Source organism: Bidens hawaiensis, unplaced genomic scaffold, assembly GCF_021521415.1.
Source record: "Bidens hawaiensis isolate Kalapana, Puna unplaced genomic scaffold, B.hawaiensis_p1.1 tig00075616_1, whole genome shotgun sequence".
NCBI classification, from domain to species: Eukaryota; Viridiplantae; Streptophyta; class Magnoliopsida; order Asterales; family Asteraceae; genus Bidens; species Bidens hawaiensis.
In genome coordinates, this window is record NW_027503097.1 from 1,795 (window position 1) to 17,988 (window position 16,194).

The 16,194-nt window shown below is 44.9% G+C and overlaps 1 pseudogene across 1 annotated transcript; it reads left to right on the forward strand.

Annotated features, from left to right (window-relative positions):
- The first annotated feature begins 268 nt into the window (after positions 1 to 268).
- On the forward strand, positions 269 to 15,711 carry LOC143606573 (alcohol dehydrogenase-like 7; annotated as a pseudogene). The gene is made up of 9 exons (XR_013148774.1): positions 269 to 381; positions 13,064 to 13,110; positions 13,596 to 13,921; positions 14,022 to 14,104; positions 14,573 to 14,648; positions 14,840 to 14,904; positions 14,994 to 15,089; positions 15,234 to 15,398; positions 15,472 to 15,711. The product of XR_013148774.1 is annotated as an alcohol dehydrogenase-like 7 (transcript).
- Positions 15,712 to 16,194: the final 483 nt, after the last annotated feature.

Consider the following 16,194-nt stretch of genomic DNA (forward strand, 5'->3'; position numbering starts at 1 on the left):
ATTGTATTATTTTACTCAACATTGTGTTATGTTTTGTTCGGCGTTGAGTTATATTTTATGATCTATTGTGTGTTTTTTAGTTATAAGTATGTATTTTGTTCATTTTCGTCATTGCGTCTTTTTTTCGGCATTGTGACTTTTCCGCAGATTTTTTTGAATGGACGGAAGAAACATTTTAGTTTTATAAATTTTTCAATTTCTATTTATATTTTGAGTTATGTTTTTATTATTATTATTTTGAATTTTTAAAAAGTTTTATTATTGTTAGGAAGCCAGGGGCACCACTTGTGATCGAGGAAGTGATTGTCGCCCCACCGCAACCTCGCGAAGATCATATGCACTTCTCTTTGTCATAGTGATGTTACTTTCTGGAAATTGGAGGTACAGAGTCGTTGACTTTTGAAATTAATGAGTGTTTTTGAAGAAGCGTGGATCGACTCACTGGTAGACGATCTACTTTCCTCGGGTGTGATTATGCTATTTCACCGATGGTTTTCTTGGATCTGGGTTTTTCCACCTACAAAATGAACAGCACCGTAAACTTACCCCTCAGAAAGGGACAGAGGGGTCCTCTTTGGGGTAACCCTCCGGTGTGAGAATAAGTGTTTGTAGGAGAAGATAATAATATGAGAGTAAGGAAAATGGAGTGTATTGCTTAATAGCTGAATACTCTGTAATTGTCTGTGATTGAATGTGATGATTGAGTGTGACTGTGTATCCTTTCCTTGTGGAGTTGATGTTGTATTTATAGTGCTAGGGTTTCCACTGATTGTGCTCCGACCCAATTAGGGTTTTGTTGGCCTCCTCCAATTGATTTGCGCCACGTGTCCTTGGGGACACCTGGTGCTTTTTCATTGGTTATAATCATGTGGTAGCACATGGGTTATGCTGAGTTGTCCACCTTTCATTTGGCAGCTGTCAACATTAGCATATTTTATTCCTTAAAAAGATACCTTCTGGAAGGTTGTCTGACGTGCACAATCAAGGTTGCCCTAATCCTGATTTGGATAAGGACGAGGTTGATTATGTGCATGTGTGATATGCGCCTATCCTGAGGATGCGCGAGGTCTTCTCTTTATTCTCACGCGCAGATGTTTCATGCGCAGATGTGATGCACAAGCATGTGATATGCGCTACGCACGGATGCGCCACGCGCAGATGTGATATGCGTGAGCATGTGATGTGCGTGAGCATGTGTGATGCCTGAGCATGTGTGATGCCTGAGCATCTGTGGTGCCTGAGCATATGTGATGCCTGAGCATGTAATGCATGAGCATATGTGATATGCGTGAGCATATGTGATATGCGCCATGCGCGTAGGTTTTGGCTTTGTGCCTTCATAATATCTTGATTTCAAGTCTCTTGTCTGTATCTTGTGGGTTGACCCGCCTCGCTCGGTGTTGAGGCGGGTACATACCTCTTCAAGCCCCCCAGTCTAATGTGTGTCTTGTCTCGCGCGAGCGAGGTAAGATAGATATTAGACTTAATAGTTTGCTCTTTTAGTAGGGGTTTGTCTTTTTCTTCTTATCATTCATCGTTGCGCGAGATTCTATCCTTTTGGTTGAAAGCGAATCGTCCCTGTACGTGATGGAGACGTGTCAGACCTTTCGTGTGCTCGAGGTGCTACAGTTGCCTTTCGTGTCCCCTCACAGAGTGTCAGGAACACGTGTCGCGCTCTCATTGGTCCGTTCCTGCGAGTGGTGGCGCGTGAACTCTGGCAACAGCTGTATTATTTCTTTTCGTGTCCCCTCACACAGTGCGATTGACACGTGTCGCGCTCGCGTTGGCTAGCACCTGCGAGTGGTGGCGCGTGGTGTCCGATCAGTATCAAATTTTCTCTCTCCTGGGCCTATAAAAGCCAGCCCTTAAGAGTTTTTATTCTTCATCTTCTTGTTTATTATTCAGAGCTCTTTTCTTTCTTTCCTTGTCTTTCGATTACCTTTGTTCTGCTTCCAAATATCTGTTCTTCAGAAGCAACCTTCGTTCGTTGTCACAGTTGTATGTCTGATAGCTCAGACAACACAATCTCCCCCATCCATTGCCGTAGAAAATCGTTAGTAATGTCTACATTGAAGAAGACCGGCAAGGGGAAGAAGGCTGCTGAGGCCTCATCGGAGGAGGTAGGGAGGACCAAGGCCATGAAGAGGTGAAATGAAATCCCCTGCAAACTGAGGCAGGCCGATCTTGACAGCCTTATCGCCTCTCAGGGTTTTCTCCCTGTGTTTGGCTGCATGTTGCCTGGGGCCGGGCAAACGGCGGCGGACCCGCCTACCGGCTATATATCCCTTTATAGCCATTTTTTCACCCACTGCAACCTTCGTCTCCCGATGACAAGGTTTGTGGGTGCACTGCTTAAGTTTTATGGGATTCATATATCCCAAGTCCATCCGTTTGGACTTGTGCGCATGACTCAATTTGAGTTCATGTGCAAATCCCAGCGCGAGGAGCCCACCCCTCGTCGCTTTCAATTTTTTTACAAGCCCAAGATCCAAGATTCTTGGTTCTCATTTATTCCTCGCAGTCAGAAGGTGAAGTGCTCCACTGTTTCATTCAAGAGCCTTCATGACTGGTCTGAGAGGTTTTTTTACATCAGGGCTGGTGTGATCCCCATCCGCATGACGATGCGCGCGATCTCTTCTGCGCCTGCGGATGTGGGTGTCCTCAAGAACCCAACTGGCGCCTGGGTAAATAAGTTGACCGCTGAACCATCCCCCGCCAAGAACATTTGTGAGGAGGCGCTGGTGGGGGTTGGTATGAGCAGGCGGTGGGCGGACAGCGCGACCGAGCCCGTTATCCAAGTTGACGGCTTGTGTAAGTTAATCTCATTGCTTTACCTATGCGCGAATATAATTCGTTTTGCTGATATAATTTGACTTGTCTTGTGCAGTCACCAAGGAGTATATCCACGCCGCCTATGATGAGCATATGGAGGGTGGCTCCGTCGCGCTCGGCGCTGGGGAGGTTGGTTTCCCCGATTGCTTTGATGACATGTTCATCCCTGTTGATCTGGGATTTGTCTTTGATAGCGATGCGCCTGGTAAGCCTTTGTACTTATGCTTATGCCTTTATACCAAATTTGGCTAACATTTCCTTCGCACTTATTGTAGATGCGCTCGAAAACTACGAGCTGGAGCTCGCGGAAGAGGAGGAGGAAGAGGAGGCGCCCCAACTAAAGCGTAAAGCTAAGGGGAAAACTGGCGCAGGGTCCAGTAAAAAACAGAAGAAAGATGATGCCCCTGTTGTTCAGGATCCTCCTACTCAGGCGAAGGGACCTGAGAAAACCCAGGTGTATACCACTAAGTTTTCCTTGTCTTCCCTGCCTCAAAAAGTGGGCAGACCTCCGGTCCACTTGAGGTATGGTGGCGCTACCTCCTCCCTTCGCGCGGCGGAAAAGGAAAGCGGTGTTGCGCCTTCGACAGGTATACTTTGCTTATCCTTTGCTTATCTTTTATGGTTCTATGAGCGCGATTCTGATAGAATTACTAATTAATCTTTGCTCACTCAAATGTGTGTAGAGCCGGCGACCTTGGTGGATCAACCTCAAGCGCCACAAGATGCCCAGGCTGCGCCGGAGGTCCCTTCGAAGTCCCCCGTTTTACCCTCAAAAAAGGGTAGGATGGACTTGATGGCGATGTTTGCCTCGCGAACGGAGTTGCGCCAAGGTATGTATTGCGCTTTTATTTTCTGACTTTTCGTTTTAGATCAAGTCATGAACATTTCTTTTTGTTGATTTTTTTTATAGGAGTCATTGCTGGCGTTCAAGCTGCTGGCGGCACTCCTGGCGCCGGTGCCAGCGCCGCTGGTTCTGCTCCTGCTCCTGCTAGTGCTGAATCTCCCCTCATTGGGATTACTAAGGAGCAGGAGGCCGTTTTGCGCGCCGACCTGGCGGCGTCGAGACCTCCCTCACCTCCTCCTGCGCACAGCCCTCCTCGCGAGACCGATTTTGGCTCTAGGTCGCAGGAGAAAAGGCCTGTTTCCGAGGAGGATGAGGAGTTTGAAGTTGAAGACTCCGACCGCGGTCGCGCCAGTCCTGCAGCGCCACGAGGCTTCGCGGCGGAGCCTTCTCGTGGGGCTGGCGCTGACTTTTCTGCTTCATCCCCGCAGGTATAGGTTCTTTTTTGCTCCGCTGCGCGGACTTCCATCTTAATGTTTTGATGACTTAGATAATTACTTTGTTTTTGCAGGAAGCCGATCACATTTACCGCCTGAGATAGAATATTACTGAAGACAGCACATTTCAGTCCATGGGTGTGTGTGCGGAATTCTGGGCTCATGCTGTGCCTCCATCTGAAAGGAGGTTCCAGGAGGACCGCGCTCGAGACGACTTGCTCAACGATCATATGTTTGCTGGGTCGGCCTTCTTTGCTGCCTCCCAAGAGCTTCGCTATGATTACGTAAAAGTACGTGATGCTCTTGCGGAAGCCAAGCAAGAGGCTAAGGTGTCTGCTTGGCATCTTTCTGATGCTCGAGAGAGAGCTGAGAAGCTCCAAGCAGAGCTCAGTGAGAACAGAGCAAGTGCCAACAGTGCCTTCGTGAAGCGCGGGCATGAGCTTCAGGCTGCGCGGGAGAAGCTGCAAGCGGCGGAGGCGGACGCGGCCAAGTACGCGCGCAGAGCGCGCGACTTGGAGCTGGAGGCGGAGGCGCGTGACCAAGCTCTTTTCCAGTCTATAACTGAGAAATCATCGCTGGAGAGTGAGGTTGCACGCCTGAAGAAGGAGCTGGCGGCCGCGCAGGCCGATAAAGATGAAGCCTTGGCGACGGCAGCGTCTAGCCAGGAAGCACTTGATGCTGCGCGGGCGGAAAAGGAAGAAGCCTTGGTGGCAGCAGCGTTCGACAAAGAGGAGCTGAAAAAGACTAAGGAAACTGTTGAGTTGTTAAACTCTCAGGTTCCTGCCCTCGAGACGTCTGTTGCTTCCCTCGCGCAGGATCGCCAATGGCTAATCTCACAGGGCATGACTCGTTGCGCTTACGCGATGAAATACTCAGACGAGTTCCAGGCCCTTGTGATGGATTGCAACGCTGCCGCGCGCTTGGTGGGTCGAGCTGAAGGGTTTACGGATGGCTATGAATATGGCATGTTGAAGAAGAACCCATCCGAGTACCCTTATCAGAGCGACGTTGCCTGCGCGGACATGGCCGCGATGGGGGAGAAGTATATGAATACTCCCATTCCCATCCTTGCGCAGGTATTTTAACCTTAATGAGATTACCTTGACTTATTTTCTAAGTCATTTTGTACTCATATTTTTCCTTATGATTTGCAGATATCCGCGCTTGCTGACCAGCCCGATCTCGTCGCGCTAAAGAAATTACTTGACGAGTGCGAAGGGGCTGGCGGCGGCGATGATGGCGCGGGGAATGCTGGCGTTGCTAGCGGCTCTGGCGTGGCCAAAGGATCCGCTCCTGACACTGTCATGATAGAAGACTCCATTCAGGACGAAGAACTTGACTATGGTCAGTTTGAAGATGACGAGGAGCAGGCTGCGCCAGATGCTGAGGGCGGTGATGAGGATGATGAAGAGGCTGATGTCAACGTGGAGACTTGAGAAGCCCTTCATGTTTTTTATTTTTATTTGTAGTTCGTATCTCATCTTGTAAACTTGTAAATTTCAATGCTTTGGAATGAAATGTTGTTTTTCCCTTCTTCGCATCTTGCGCATTTCCCATTCATCTTTTTATATTGAATGCTTGCTTGTTGAATTTAAGATATGCTTGCACGTTGAAATAAGAACAAGGTTGTAAGGAAATTATTATACTCAATCCTTGTCATATTGTAAGTGATTTTGCCATATCTTGATTATGTTGACACGTGTCTTGGCGTTTCCATTATTCTCTTTTGCGCGACGTTATCGCGCATTATGGAATTATGAGTTTTTTTTTTTTAGCCTTTACGTGTCAATGTGTTACTCAGATATCCATTACAATTTTATGCGTGACCTCGACCTGAGACCTTAACAACTATGTTTTGGCATTTGCTTTGCCTTAGTTGTGTTTAGGTATTTTATGGTCAGGCTGCGCAGCATGTAGGATGGATGTTGTGAGTGATTTGAGCTAAGGCTCACATTATTGGACTAAGGCCCTGAGCTAAGGCTCATATTGTTGGGCTAAGGCCCTGACGTTTAAGAGTTAAGACTCGTTAACGCGTTTTTAAGCTTGAAGCTCGCGCATGTATGTTTTACTTCGTTTTATTTTGTTTTGATGTCAATACAATGTTGTCATATTGCTCAAAATTAATAAAGGGAAGTGTGAAACATGTATGCAAAAGGTAATGGAATCCACATTAAGAGAAGATAGCGCGTAGCATGTATGTTTTACTTCGTTTTATTTTGTTTTGATGTCAATACAATGTTGTCATATTGCTCAAAATTAATAAAGGGAAGTGTGAAACATGTATGCAAAAGGTAATGGAATCCATATTAAGAGAAGATAGCGCGTATCATTATTCATAATGGCTTAAAAAGCCTTGATTACAAACTTGACAATTTTTACATGAAACATTTTCTAAGCTGTGCCGCGTTCCATGCGCGCGGGATCTTCTTTCCATTCAAATCTTTTAAGGCGTATGCGCCTTTTCCCAATTCTTCCAAGACTTGATAAGGTCCCTCCCAATTGGGGGACATTTTTCCCGGGGGTATCGCGCGGCTAGCTTCATTGTTTCGGAGGACAAAATCATTTTTCTTGAAGTGGCATTCTTTCACGCGCTGGTTGTAATATTTTTCCAGTTTTTTCTTGTATTTGGCTTCACTGATGATAGCCGCCTCTCTGCGCCCTTCAAGTAAGTTGAGATCCAACCTTCTTTCGCGCTCGTTATCAATCTTGCTCATCATGAACACTCTATGGGATGGGCATCCAACTTTTGCTGGAATCATTGCCTCTGTTCCATAGGTTAGGCTGAAGGGGGATTCGCCATTGCTGGTTTTGCTTAATGTCCTGTGTGCCCACAGGACATTAGGTAGCTCTTCGACCCAAGAATGGGATTCTCCCTCCAACCTTTTCTTCAGCCCATTTAACAAGCTTTGGTTTGCGCGTTCCACTTGTCCATTCCCCTGAGGGTGATAAACTGAAGTGAAAATTTGGTTGATGCGCAATTCCTTGAGCCAGCTGGATATCTTCTTGTCAGTGAATTGTTTGCCATTATCGCTCACAATTTCCATGGGCAAGCCAAAACGGCATATGATGTGGCTCCAGATAAACTGCTTCATCGCTTCGGCTGTGATTTTTGCTAGTGGCTTGGCTTCGACCCATTTTGTAAAATAGTCTACTGCCACTACCAAAAATTTTACTCGCCCAGGCGCTTGCGGTAGGGGACCCACAATATCGATTGCCCATTTGTGGAAAGGCCATGCTGAGGTCACCGGAATCAAGTTGTTCTTTGGCCGCATGGTGTTTGGCGCATAGCTCTGACATGCTTTGCATTTTTGGATCTCTTTTAAAGCATCCAAGTACATGCCTGGCCAATAGTAGCCTGCGCTCATTGCCTTGGCAACCACCATGCGCGGGCCAGCATGAATTCCACAGATTCCTTCGTGTATCTCTCTGATCACATAGCTTGCTTCCTCAGCATCTAGGCATTTCATGAGCGGTCCAAGATAAGAGCGTCGATATAATGTGCCATCAAGGAGTTCATAGTTCTGCGACTTGTGTCTTATCTTCCTCGCCTGTGCGCGATCATCTGGTACCTTTCCCTCCTTCAAGAATTTCATTATTGGAGTTATCCATGATGAAGGGGTTGTATGAGTTACAAGGACAGACTTCGCTACCACCGACGGGTTGCTCATTACTTCTACCCTGACATCTTTGCCAAAATGATCAAAACTGGTTGATGCCATCTTACTCAGCGCGTCTGCAGATTTGTTTTCACTGCGCGGAAAATGAATGATTCTGAAGCAGTCAAATTGCTCGATGAGATTTTTCTCCTGCTCTAGATATAGAGGCATGGTATTCTCCTTGGCATCATAAAGGCCATTGACCTGTGCTGCTACCAAGTATGAATCAACATGGGCCTCTAGCTTTTTAACTCCGAATTTTTGCGCGATGCGCAGGCCAGCCAGCAGGGCTTCATACTCAGCCTCATTGTTGGTGCTCTTGAAGTCCAACCTGATGGCGTAAGTATATTCATGATTCTCTGGATCCACCAGTTTAAGGCCTGCGCCGGACCCTTCGTTGTTTGAAGCTCCGTCAGTGAACAATCTCCAAACATTTTCTTCATCATTGGCTCGCAGAGGGTCTACCTCGCGCTGAGCCTCTTCAACTCTTCCTTCGGGGATTTCCGTGATGAAATCAGCTAAAACTTGCCCCTTTATTGCTGGACGGGGCTTATAGGCGATCGTGTGTTCACCTAATTCCAGGGCCCATTTTGTCACCCTTCCCCAGAGCGCGGGGCGCCGCAAGACTTGCTGGATGTTGTAACCAGTCAGAACTTCAATGGGATGACCATTGAAATATCTGTGGAGCTTGCGCGACGCGTGTGTTAGTGACAAAACTAACTTTTCCATGATGGAGTAGCGCGTCTCAGGATCTGTCAGCACCCGACTCACATAGTATATTGGCGTTTGGATTCCCTTGCGATCCACCAATAATACTGCGCCGATGGCGCGCTCTCTTGCTGATAGATACAATATCAAAGTTTCACCAGGAAGTGGAGCTGTGAGCGCGGGCAGATTTATCAAACATTCTTTAATCTCACTGAAAGCTTGCTCGGCCTCAGGAGTCCATTTGAACTGGCTTTTCTTTAAGCAGTTTCTCAATGTATTGACAAATGGGGTAGATTTGCTTGCATGGTTCGCTAGGAACCTGTTGATTGATACCAATCTACCATTCAGCTTCTAAACTTCTTTCATGGTGGATGGCGAGGGCATGTCAAGGATGGCCTCCACCTTTTCTGGGTTCACCTTGAAACCATCCTTGGTGACCATTACACCTAGAAATTTTCCCTCTTGTACGCCGAAAGTACATTTGTTCGGATTGAGCTTCATGTTAACTTCCTTTAGGCGCCCAAGGGTTTCCTCGATGTCTTTGAGCAATTGTTTTTCCTCCCTGCTTTTGATCACCAAATCATCCACATAGACTTCTAGGTTTCTTCCAATTTGCTCGTTGAAAACGGCATCCATAAGTCTTTGATAGGTGGCGCCCGCATTCTTCAAACCAAAGGGCATTTTTGTGTAACAAAAAACACCCTTGTCGGTTCTGAAGGCGGTCTTGTCCTCATCTTGTGGTGCCATTTGAATCTGGTGATAGCCTTTGTAGGCATCCAGAAAACATTTGAGCTTGAATGGCGCCACGGAGTCCACCTTTGCGTCGATGTTTGGGAGGGGGTAACAATCTTTTGGGCATGCTTTGTTGAGGTCCTTGAAGTCAATGCACATCCTCCATGACCCGTTACTTTTCTTTACCATCACAGGATTGGCTACCCATGTCTGGTATCGTATCGGGCGGATGATGTTTGCGCGCAGTAGATCCTCAACCTGCTCATTCATGGCCCTCGCTTTCTCATCCCCCATGACTCTCTTCTTTTGAGCAATTGGCTCTATAGACTTGAACGTGTTGAGAGAATGTTGTGCCAGGTCTCGCGGAACCCCAGTCATATCAGAGTGTTGCCACGCGAAGACCGACATATGTGCTGTGAGCAATCTTTTCATTCTCAACCTCGTGTCGTCTGATATCGTTGCGCCAATTGTGATATTTTTCTCCGGGAATTTTGGGTTGAGAATCCATTCCTCTGGCGCGTTGTCTGCCATTGGAAGTTTCATTCTCCCCTCCCGCGGAGTACTTGTCACTGCACACAAATGATCCCGGTATACAAAAGTTACACCTGTTGGTGTTGGGAACCCCAACGCGCCGTGCGCTGGCGACGGTATGGCGTTAAATTGGGCAATTGTTCCTCTACCCAAGATCATATTGTGGCAAGAAGTGGTGGGCAGGACCAAGAAGTTGACAACTTCGGCTCGCTTGTGTTTCTCATCCCCCATAGTTAGCTCAAATTGTATTTGACCTAGGGGATGAATGATTTCATTTGAAACACCAGAGATTGGTGCATTCACAATTTCAAGCCTTGCTTGGTCTGCCGGATCCAGTTTTCTGAAACATTGCTCATACATGATGTCTGATTCGCTGCCAGTGTCCACCAGGACTTTTGACACTTCGTAATGAGCAATGTGTGTAGTGATAACAAGAGGACTGCTGATGGAAGGGCCTCCCCTGATTCTTGGGAAGATTACTTGTTGCTCGCGCCAATCTCCTTGGATTTGCGCGCTTCTCTTTCTTGATGTTTGCCCTTGCCTTCCTCCCTCGGCTACACAGATTCTTTTGTACTTTTTGCTGGCAGAGGCTCCTTCTGGTTGCTCACTTTCTGGTCTTGGGTTTTTCACCAGGTGAGCCAGCTTGCCTGATTTCACATCTTTTTCAATTGCATCATTCAAGTGATGGCATGCATCAGTGTTGTGTCCCGTGGACTTGTGAAACTCGCAGTACTTGCCACTGTTTGATGGTCCCTTGTAGTGTAGTGGCTTGGGGCTTTTGAACTGGACATTCTCAGTGCTTAACACCTGTGAAGGTGTTTTAGTGAGGGGAGTCCAGATTCTTGGCAGAGGTCTGCTAGGATCTCTGCCGCCTTCCCTCTTGTCATCCTCCCCGCGATTACGAACGTCTTTTTGGGGCTGGGGTGAGCTTGGTTGCGCCTGCTTTTCTGCGGAAGAAAAATTGGTTGATTGCAACCTGGACCATACAGTGTTCTGTTTGCCCTTTCTTTCGCTGCTGCGCGGTGCCTCTGCTTGATGCCCTCTTTCTCTCGCTCTATCTTGGGCAATCTGTTTTTCATTTCTCGCGAAGACTCGCGATGCTTCCATTAATTTGGCCCAAGTGGTGGGCATGCCATCTCTGCTCACAAGAGCTCGGCGGAGTTGATCACTGCGCGCGCCTTGTATAAAGGCCACGCGCAATAGTTGCTCAGTGATACCTCCGATTGCCAGAGACTCCTGATTGAAACGAGTGATGTAGTCTTCAATCGTTTCATCATTCCTGTGCACGCAGTGCATGATGTCATCAGGGTCGCGCGTATGTCTGCGCTGTTGTACGAAGTGAGCTTGGAACTTTTCCAATAGTTCCTCGAACCCATCGATTTGCCCAGTAGGCAAGCTCTCGAACCAGACACGAGCCGCGCCCGTTAGGCATCGAGCAAACATGTGACACCATGTTGGCATCGTCCAACTTTCTAGGTTTCCCGTGTTGTAAAAACCTTGCAAGAAATCATCTGGATCTGTTGTGCCGTCATATTTGCCCAAACCACTTGGCATCTTGGTTTTGTGCTGAATGGGGGCCTTCGCGATGCGCTCAGTGAATTTTGAATGTTTCACTAAGATGGCTGGCCTGTACGGTGTGGTTACGTCCACTTGCCCTCTCACTGGTAGGCTGTATGGTGCGTGCAGATCCAGATCGGCTCTGGCTCCAGGCGCCATGTTCAATTGCGCGCGGGGCTGTGAGCCTCCTGCATGAGTATCTCGCGTCCTCCTGACGCTGTGCACTTCTTCATCACTAAACTCGGCGTGTTCAGTGTGAACAGAGCGACCCTCTTCCGACGCGCGCGCCCTTTTTGTTCCTTGAACGGCTTGCCTGTCAAACGCTAGCCTTTGTGTTAAGTCGGCTAACTTTTTCTGTTTGACCATTTCATTGTACTTGTCCATTAGACGCCGTTGCTCGTTTATGAGCCATTCTTTAGGGTCATTTGTTTCATCTTCTGGACCCATTGGTCCTTTTTGTTTCGCGCCGGCAAGATTTTGTAACGTGAGATCGTCTGGAGGAGTTTCAGTCTGGCCATGAGGAGTTGTGATGAAGGGACGGTTACTGGTGGTGCGCGTAGAGTCACGCGGCACCCTCAGAAATTGCTGTCCCTCATTAACATCCTCATGTTCAATATCCTCCAGAACTTGATCGACGTTACGAGCACCAGAAACCATGGTGAAAATTTGTTTTTTTTTATAGATCTGATGAGATCTTGTTGCCGTTGTAACAGTGGATGGCGCCAATGAAGAAGCGTGGATCGACTCACTGGTAGACGATCTACTTTCCTCGGGTGTGATTATGCTATTTCACCGATGGTTTTCTTGGATCTGGGTTTTTCCACCTACAAAATGAACAGCACCGTAAACTTACCCCTCAGAAAGGGACAGAGGGGTCCTCTTTGGGGTAACCCTCCGGTGTGAGAATAAGTGTTTGTAGGAGAAGATAATAATATGAGAGTAAGGAAAATGGAGTGTATTGCTTAATAGCTGAATACTCTGTAATTGTCTGTGATTGAATGTGATGATTGAGTGTGACTGTGTATCCTTTCCTTGTGGAGTTGATGCTGTATTTATAGTGCTAGGGTTTCCACTGATTGGGCTCCGACCCAATTAGGGTTTTGTTGGCCTCCTCCAATTGATTTGCGCCACGTGTCCTTGGGGACACCTGGTGCTTTTTCATTGGTTATAATCACGTGGTAGCACATGGGTTATGCTGAGTTGTTCACCTTTCATTTGGCAGCTGTCAACATCAGCATATTCTTATTCCTTAAAAAGATACCTTCTGGAAGGTTGTCTGACGTGCACAATCAAGGTTGCCCTAATCCTGATTTGGATAAGGACGAGGTTGATTATGTGCATGTGTGATATGCGCCTATCCTGAGGATGCGCGATGTCTTCTCTTTATTCTCACGCGCAGATGTTTCATGCGCAGATGTGATGCACAAGCATGTGATATGCGCTACGCACGGATGCCCCACGCGCAGATGTGATATGCGTGAGCATGTGATGTGCGTGAGCATGTGTGATGCCTGAGCATGTGTGATGCCTGAGCATATATGATGCCTGAGCATGTAATGCATGAGCATATGTGATATGCGTGAGCATATGTGATATGCGCCATGCGCGTAGGTTTTGGCTTTGTGCCTTCATAATATCTTGATTTCAAGTCTCTTGTCTGTATCTTGTGGGTTGACCCGCCTCGCTCGGTGTTGAGGCGGGTACATACCTCTTCAGTTTTGTTGATGTTGAATTGTTTATAACTGATTGATGGTGTTTTTTTTGTGAAGCACCCGCCTGCGATTTTTCCCAGGATACTTGGTCATGAAGCAATGGGGTAAGTAAGATTTCATTGAATTGATAAGAGTTTGAATACTTAATTTGTTGTTTTGTTTTGTGTATTTGGGGTAATAGTTTTCTAGATTTTTTTTAGGAATTAATTATTAAGCTTTTAAAAATTAAATTACACCGAAACAGAAGGCAAGCGGGCAACAAGCTGCGCCGCTATCCCCTTTTTGAATTACAAAACTCAATCTTTTAAAAGGTACATTTGCTGATCTTGGTTGTATGACGAAAAAAGTCGTATGGGTTGTATGAGGAAAAAGGTCATATGGGTTGTATGAGGGCTAAATCATATGGCGCAAAATGACTGATGTGATCATTGACAAAAGCCATGCTGGCCGTATGACCTTTCCCCCAAGCTTACGACCCATAAATATACAAATTTCATACAGATTTACTAGCTCCCAAATTATATATTTTTTTTCTTTGATTCCCAATTTCAAAAAACGATATTATAACCATTTTTTTTGTGAACAAAAGGGTAGTAGAAAGTGTTGGAGAAGGTGTACATGAAGTTGTTGAAGGTGACACAGTAATCCCAATATTTTTACCAGATTGTGGTGAGTGTACAGATTGCTTATCCAACAAAAGCAACCTATGTTCAAAGCTACCTTTCAGTGTTTCACCATACATGGATAGAGACAAAACAAGCAGGTTCACAGACATTAATGGAGAAACATTGTACCATTTCTTGTTTGTATCAAGTTTTAGTGAATACACAGTGGTTGACATTGGTCATGTGACCAAAATTGACCCACAAACACCCCCTAATAGAGCTTGTCTCTTAAGTTGTGGAGTTTCAACTGGTAAGTTATATTATCTTTTTTTTTTATTTAATGTTTTTGTTGTTTACCTTCGAATAAGGAGATGCTAACGTATAAAGTTTCGAGTATGTAACGATTTTAGGGGTTGGTGCCGCTTGGAAAACCGCAAATGTGGAAGCGGAATCAACGGTTGCTATATTTGGATTGGGTGCAATCGGGCTCGCGGTATGATCACATTTTTAATTTAAATTTCTAACACGACACGAACCTTGAAATTCACAAGTTTGGGCTTTGTATAAACGGGTTTGGGTCAGTATCGACCCGCTTAGCTAAACGGGTCATGTTACTGTGAACCTGGTGGTTCGTGGGTTGACCTGTTTATATTTTTTGTTCAGCAAATGTAAGTTTAAAATATTAATATGTGAAAATAATAAAAAAATATAAGCAGGGTCAAAGGGGTCGTGTATGTGTCAACCTGCAAATATGCGTGTCGTGTTTGTCTGACACGTTTTTGGGTTCGGGTGAATGTAGGATATGAGTATATTTTATATTTAGCAGTTGTGTCACATGTTAATATTTTTATTATCATCAAAATAAAAGGTGCGTTTTATAATATGTCTGCAGTGTCATTCATGTTACATACCGATAAGTTTAGTGATATTTAACATTAAAAAACCACGTTTCGTTTTTTAGGTTGCCGAGGGAGCGAGGCTCTGTGGAGCTAAGAGGATCATAGGTGTTGATGTGAACCAAGACAAATTCGAATTAGGTAATTTAACTTGTAATTTGAAATTTTATAACAATATGGAAGCTTTTCATTTATGTTAATATTAGCTATAAATAAACATAAATTAAAGATAGTACTATAATAGGATTGTTTTTTATGCAGTTTGAGGATAGTTTGTTTATGACTTAAATTTTAAAATGTTTATTCCACATTTGGCTTCTATTTTATTTTAGGAAAGAAATTTGGAGTGACCGATTTTATAAACTCCCGTAACTGTGGAGACAAAACTGTGAGCCAGGTAAAGAAGTTAACCAATACCGACCGAATTATGCTGTTATTTTCCATTATTGTTCTATTTTTATACCATAAAGTTGTTGGTTAAAACAGGTAATAATGGATATGACTGGTGACGGTGCAGACTACTGCTTCGAGTGTGTCGGTATGTCATCGCTCGTACATGAAGCTTACGCTTCTACTAGAAAGGTCTATTCTGCCCCTATCATTATTCAAACCCGTCCAAGATAACAAGCCTAGTGTGGAACCGGGCTTTATAAAGCCCGGTTCTCGCGCATAAAAGTTTTTAACCATTATTGAAGTTTCTTCATTTGTGAATGTAACAATATTTAGGGATGGGGAAAAATAGTTATGTTGGGAGTTGACCAGCCCGGGGAGACGTTGACTTTCAGTTCTAGTGAGGTACTTCACAGTGGGAAGTCTCTCATGGGCTCACTTTTTGGAGGTCTCAAACCGAAATCTGATATTCCGATCCTTATAAAACGCTACATGGACAAGGTAAGCAGAATCTGTCTTTGACTTATGAAGTCAAACTGTTGATTGAAATACTAATGAGTCTTGATCTTTTCAGGAACTGCGACTAGATGAATTCGTGACACACGAGGTTGAGTTTGAAGATATTAATAAGGCTTTTGATTTACTTCTTGAAGGGAAGTGCTTAAGATGTGTGATTTGGATGAAAAAATGATTGGATTTTGGTTCACCAATGTATTTTTATTATTGTATGTTGGTCATGTTATGTGTTATTTGTGGTTAATGAGACAGCTGTGTTAAGTTCTTGATTTCAACATTTCTAATAATGAAAGTATAATAACCTTTTTAAATTTCAATAAGAGAACAAGAATGGCCCTGGATTTCCTTATTTTATTTTGCATGTCATGTCATGTCAACGTCACATTAGCTTTTTTAACATTTTCTAGTATCTTCCCATTTTGTTTCAAATAGGCAAATACCGCGTCTCGTCCAATTTTAGCCTATTTTTCTATGTTGCACAACATATTTAGCTTATATGTTGTTCTCATAGATTATTAACACATAAATAGTTTTAGAGGATCTTCTTTTGTTACAACATATATCTGCAAATAACAAAGCTTTTTAAATTTAGGGTATTCTGTTTTTTTTAAGTTTTTCTTTAATATTTTGTTGAAATCAACAAAGCAAACCCAACTTCACACTTTAGTGACATTTAAAGATATTTTTAATATTGATTTGACTTTAGGGTATACGACTTTCCTGCAAACGTTGTGAAGAGGTAGGTCCCAGCAGAGCCCAGTTGGACCCGCAAGACTCACCT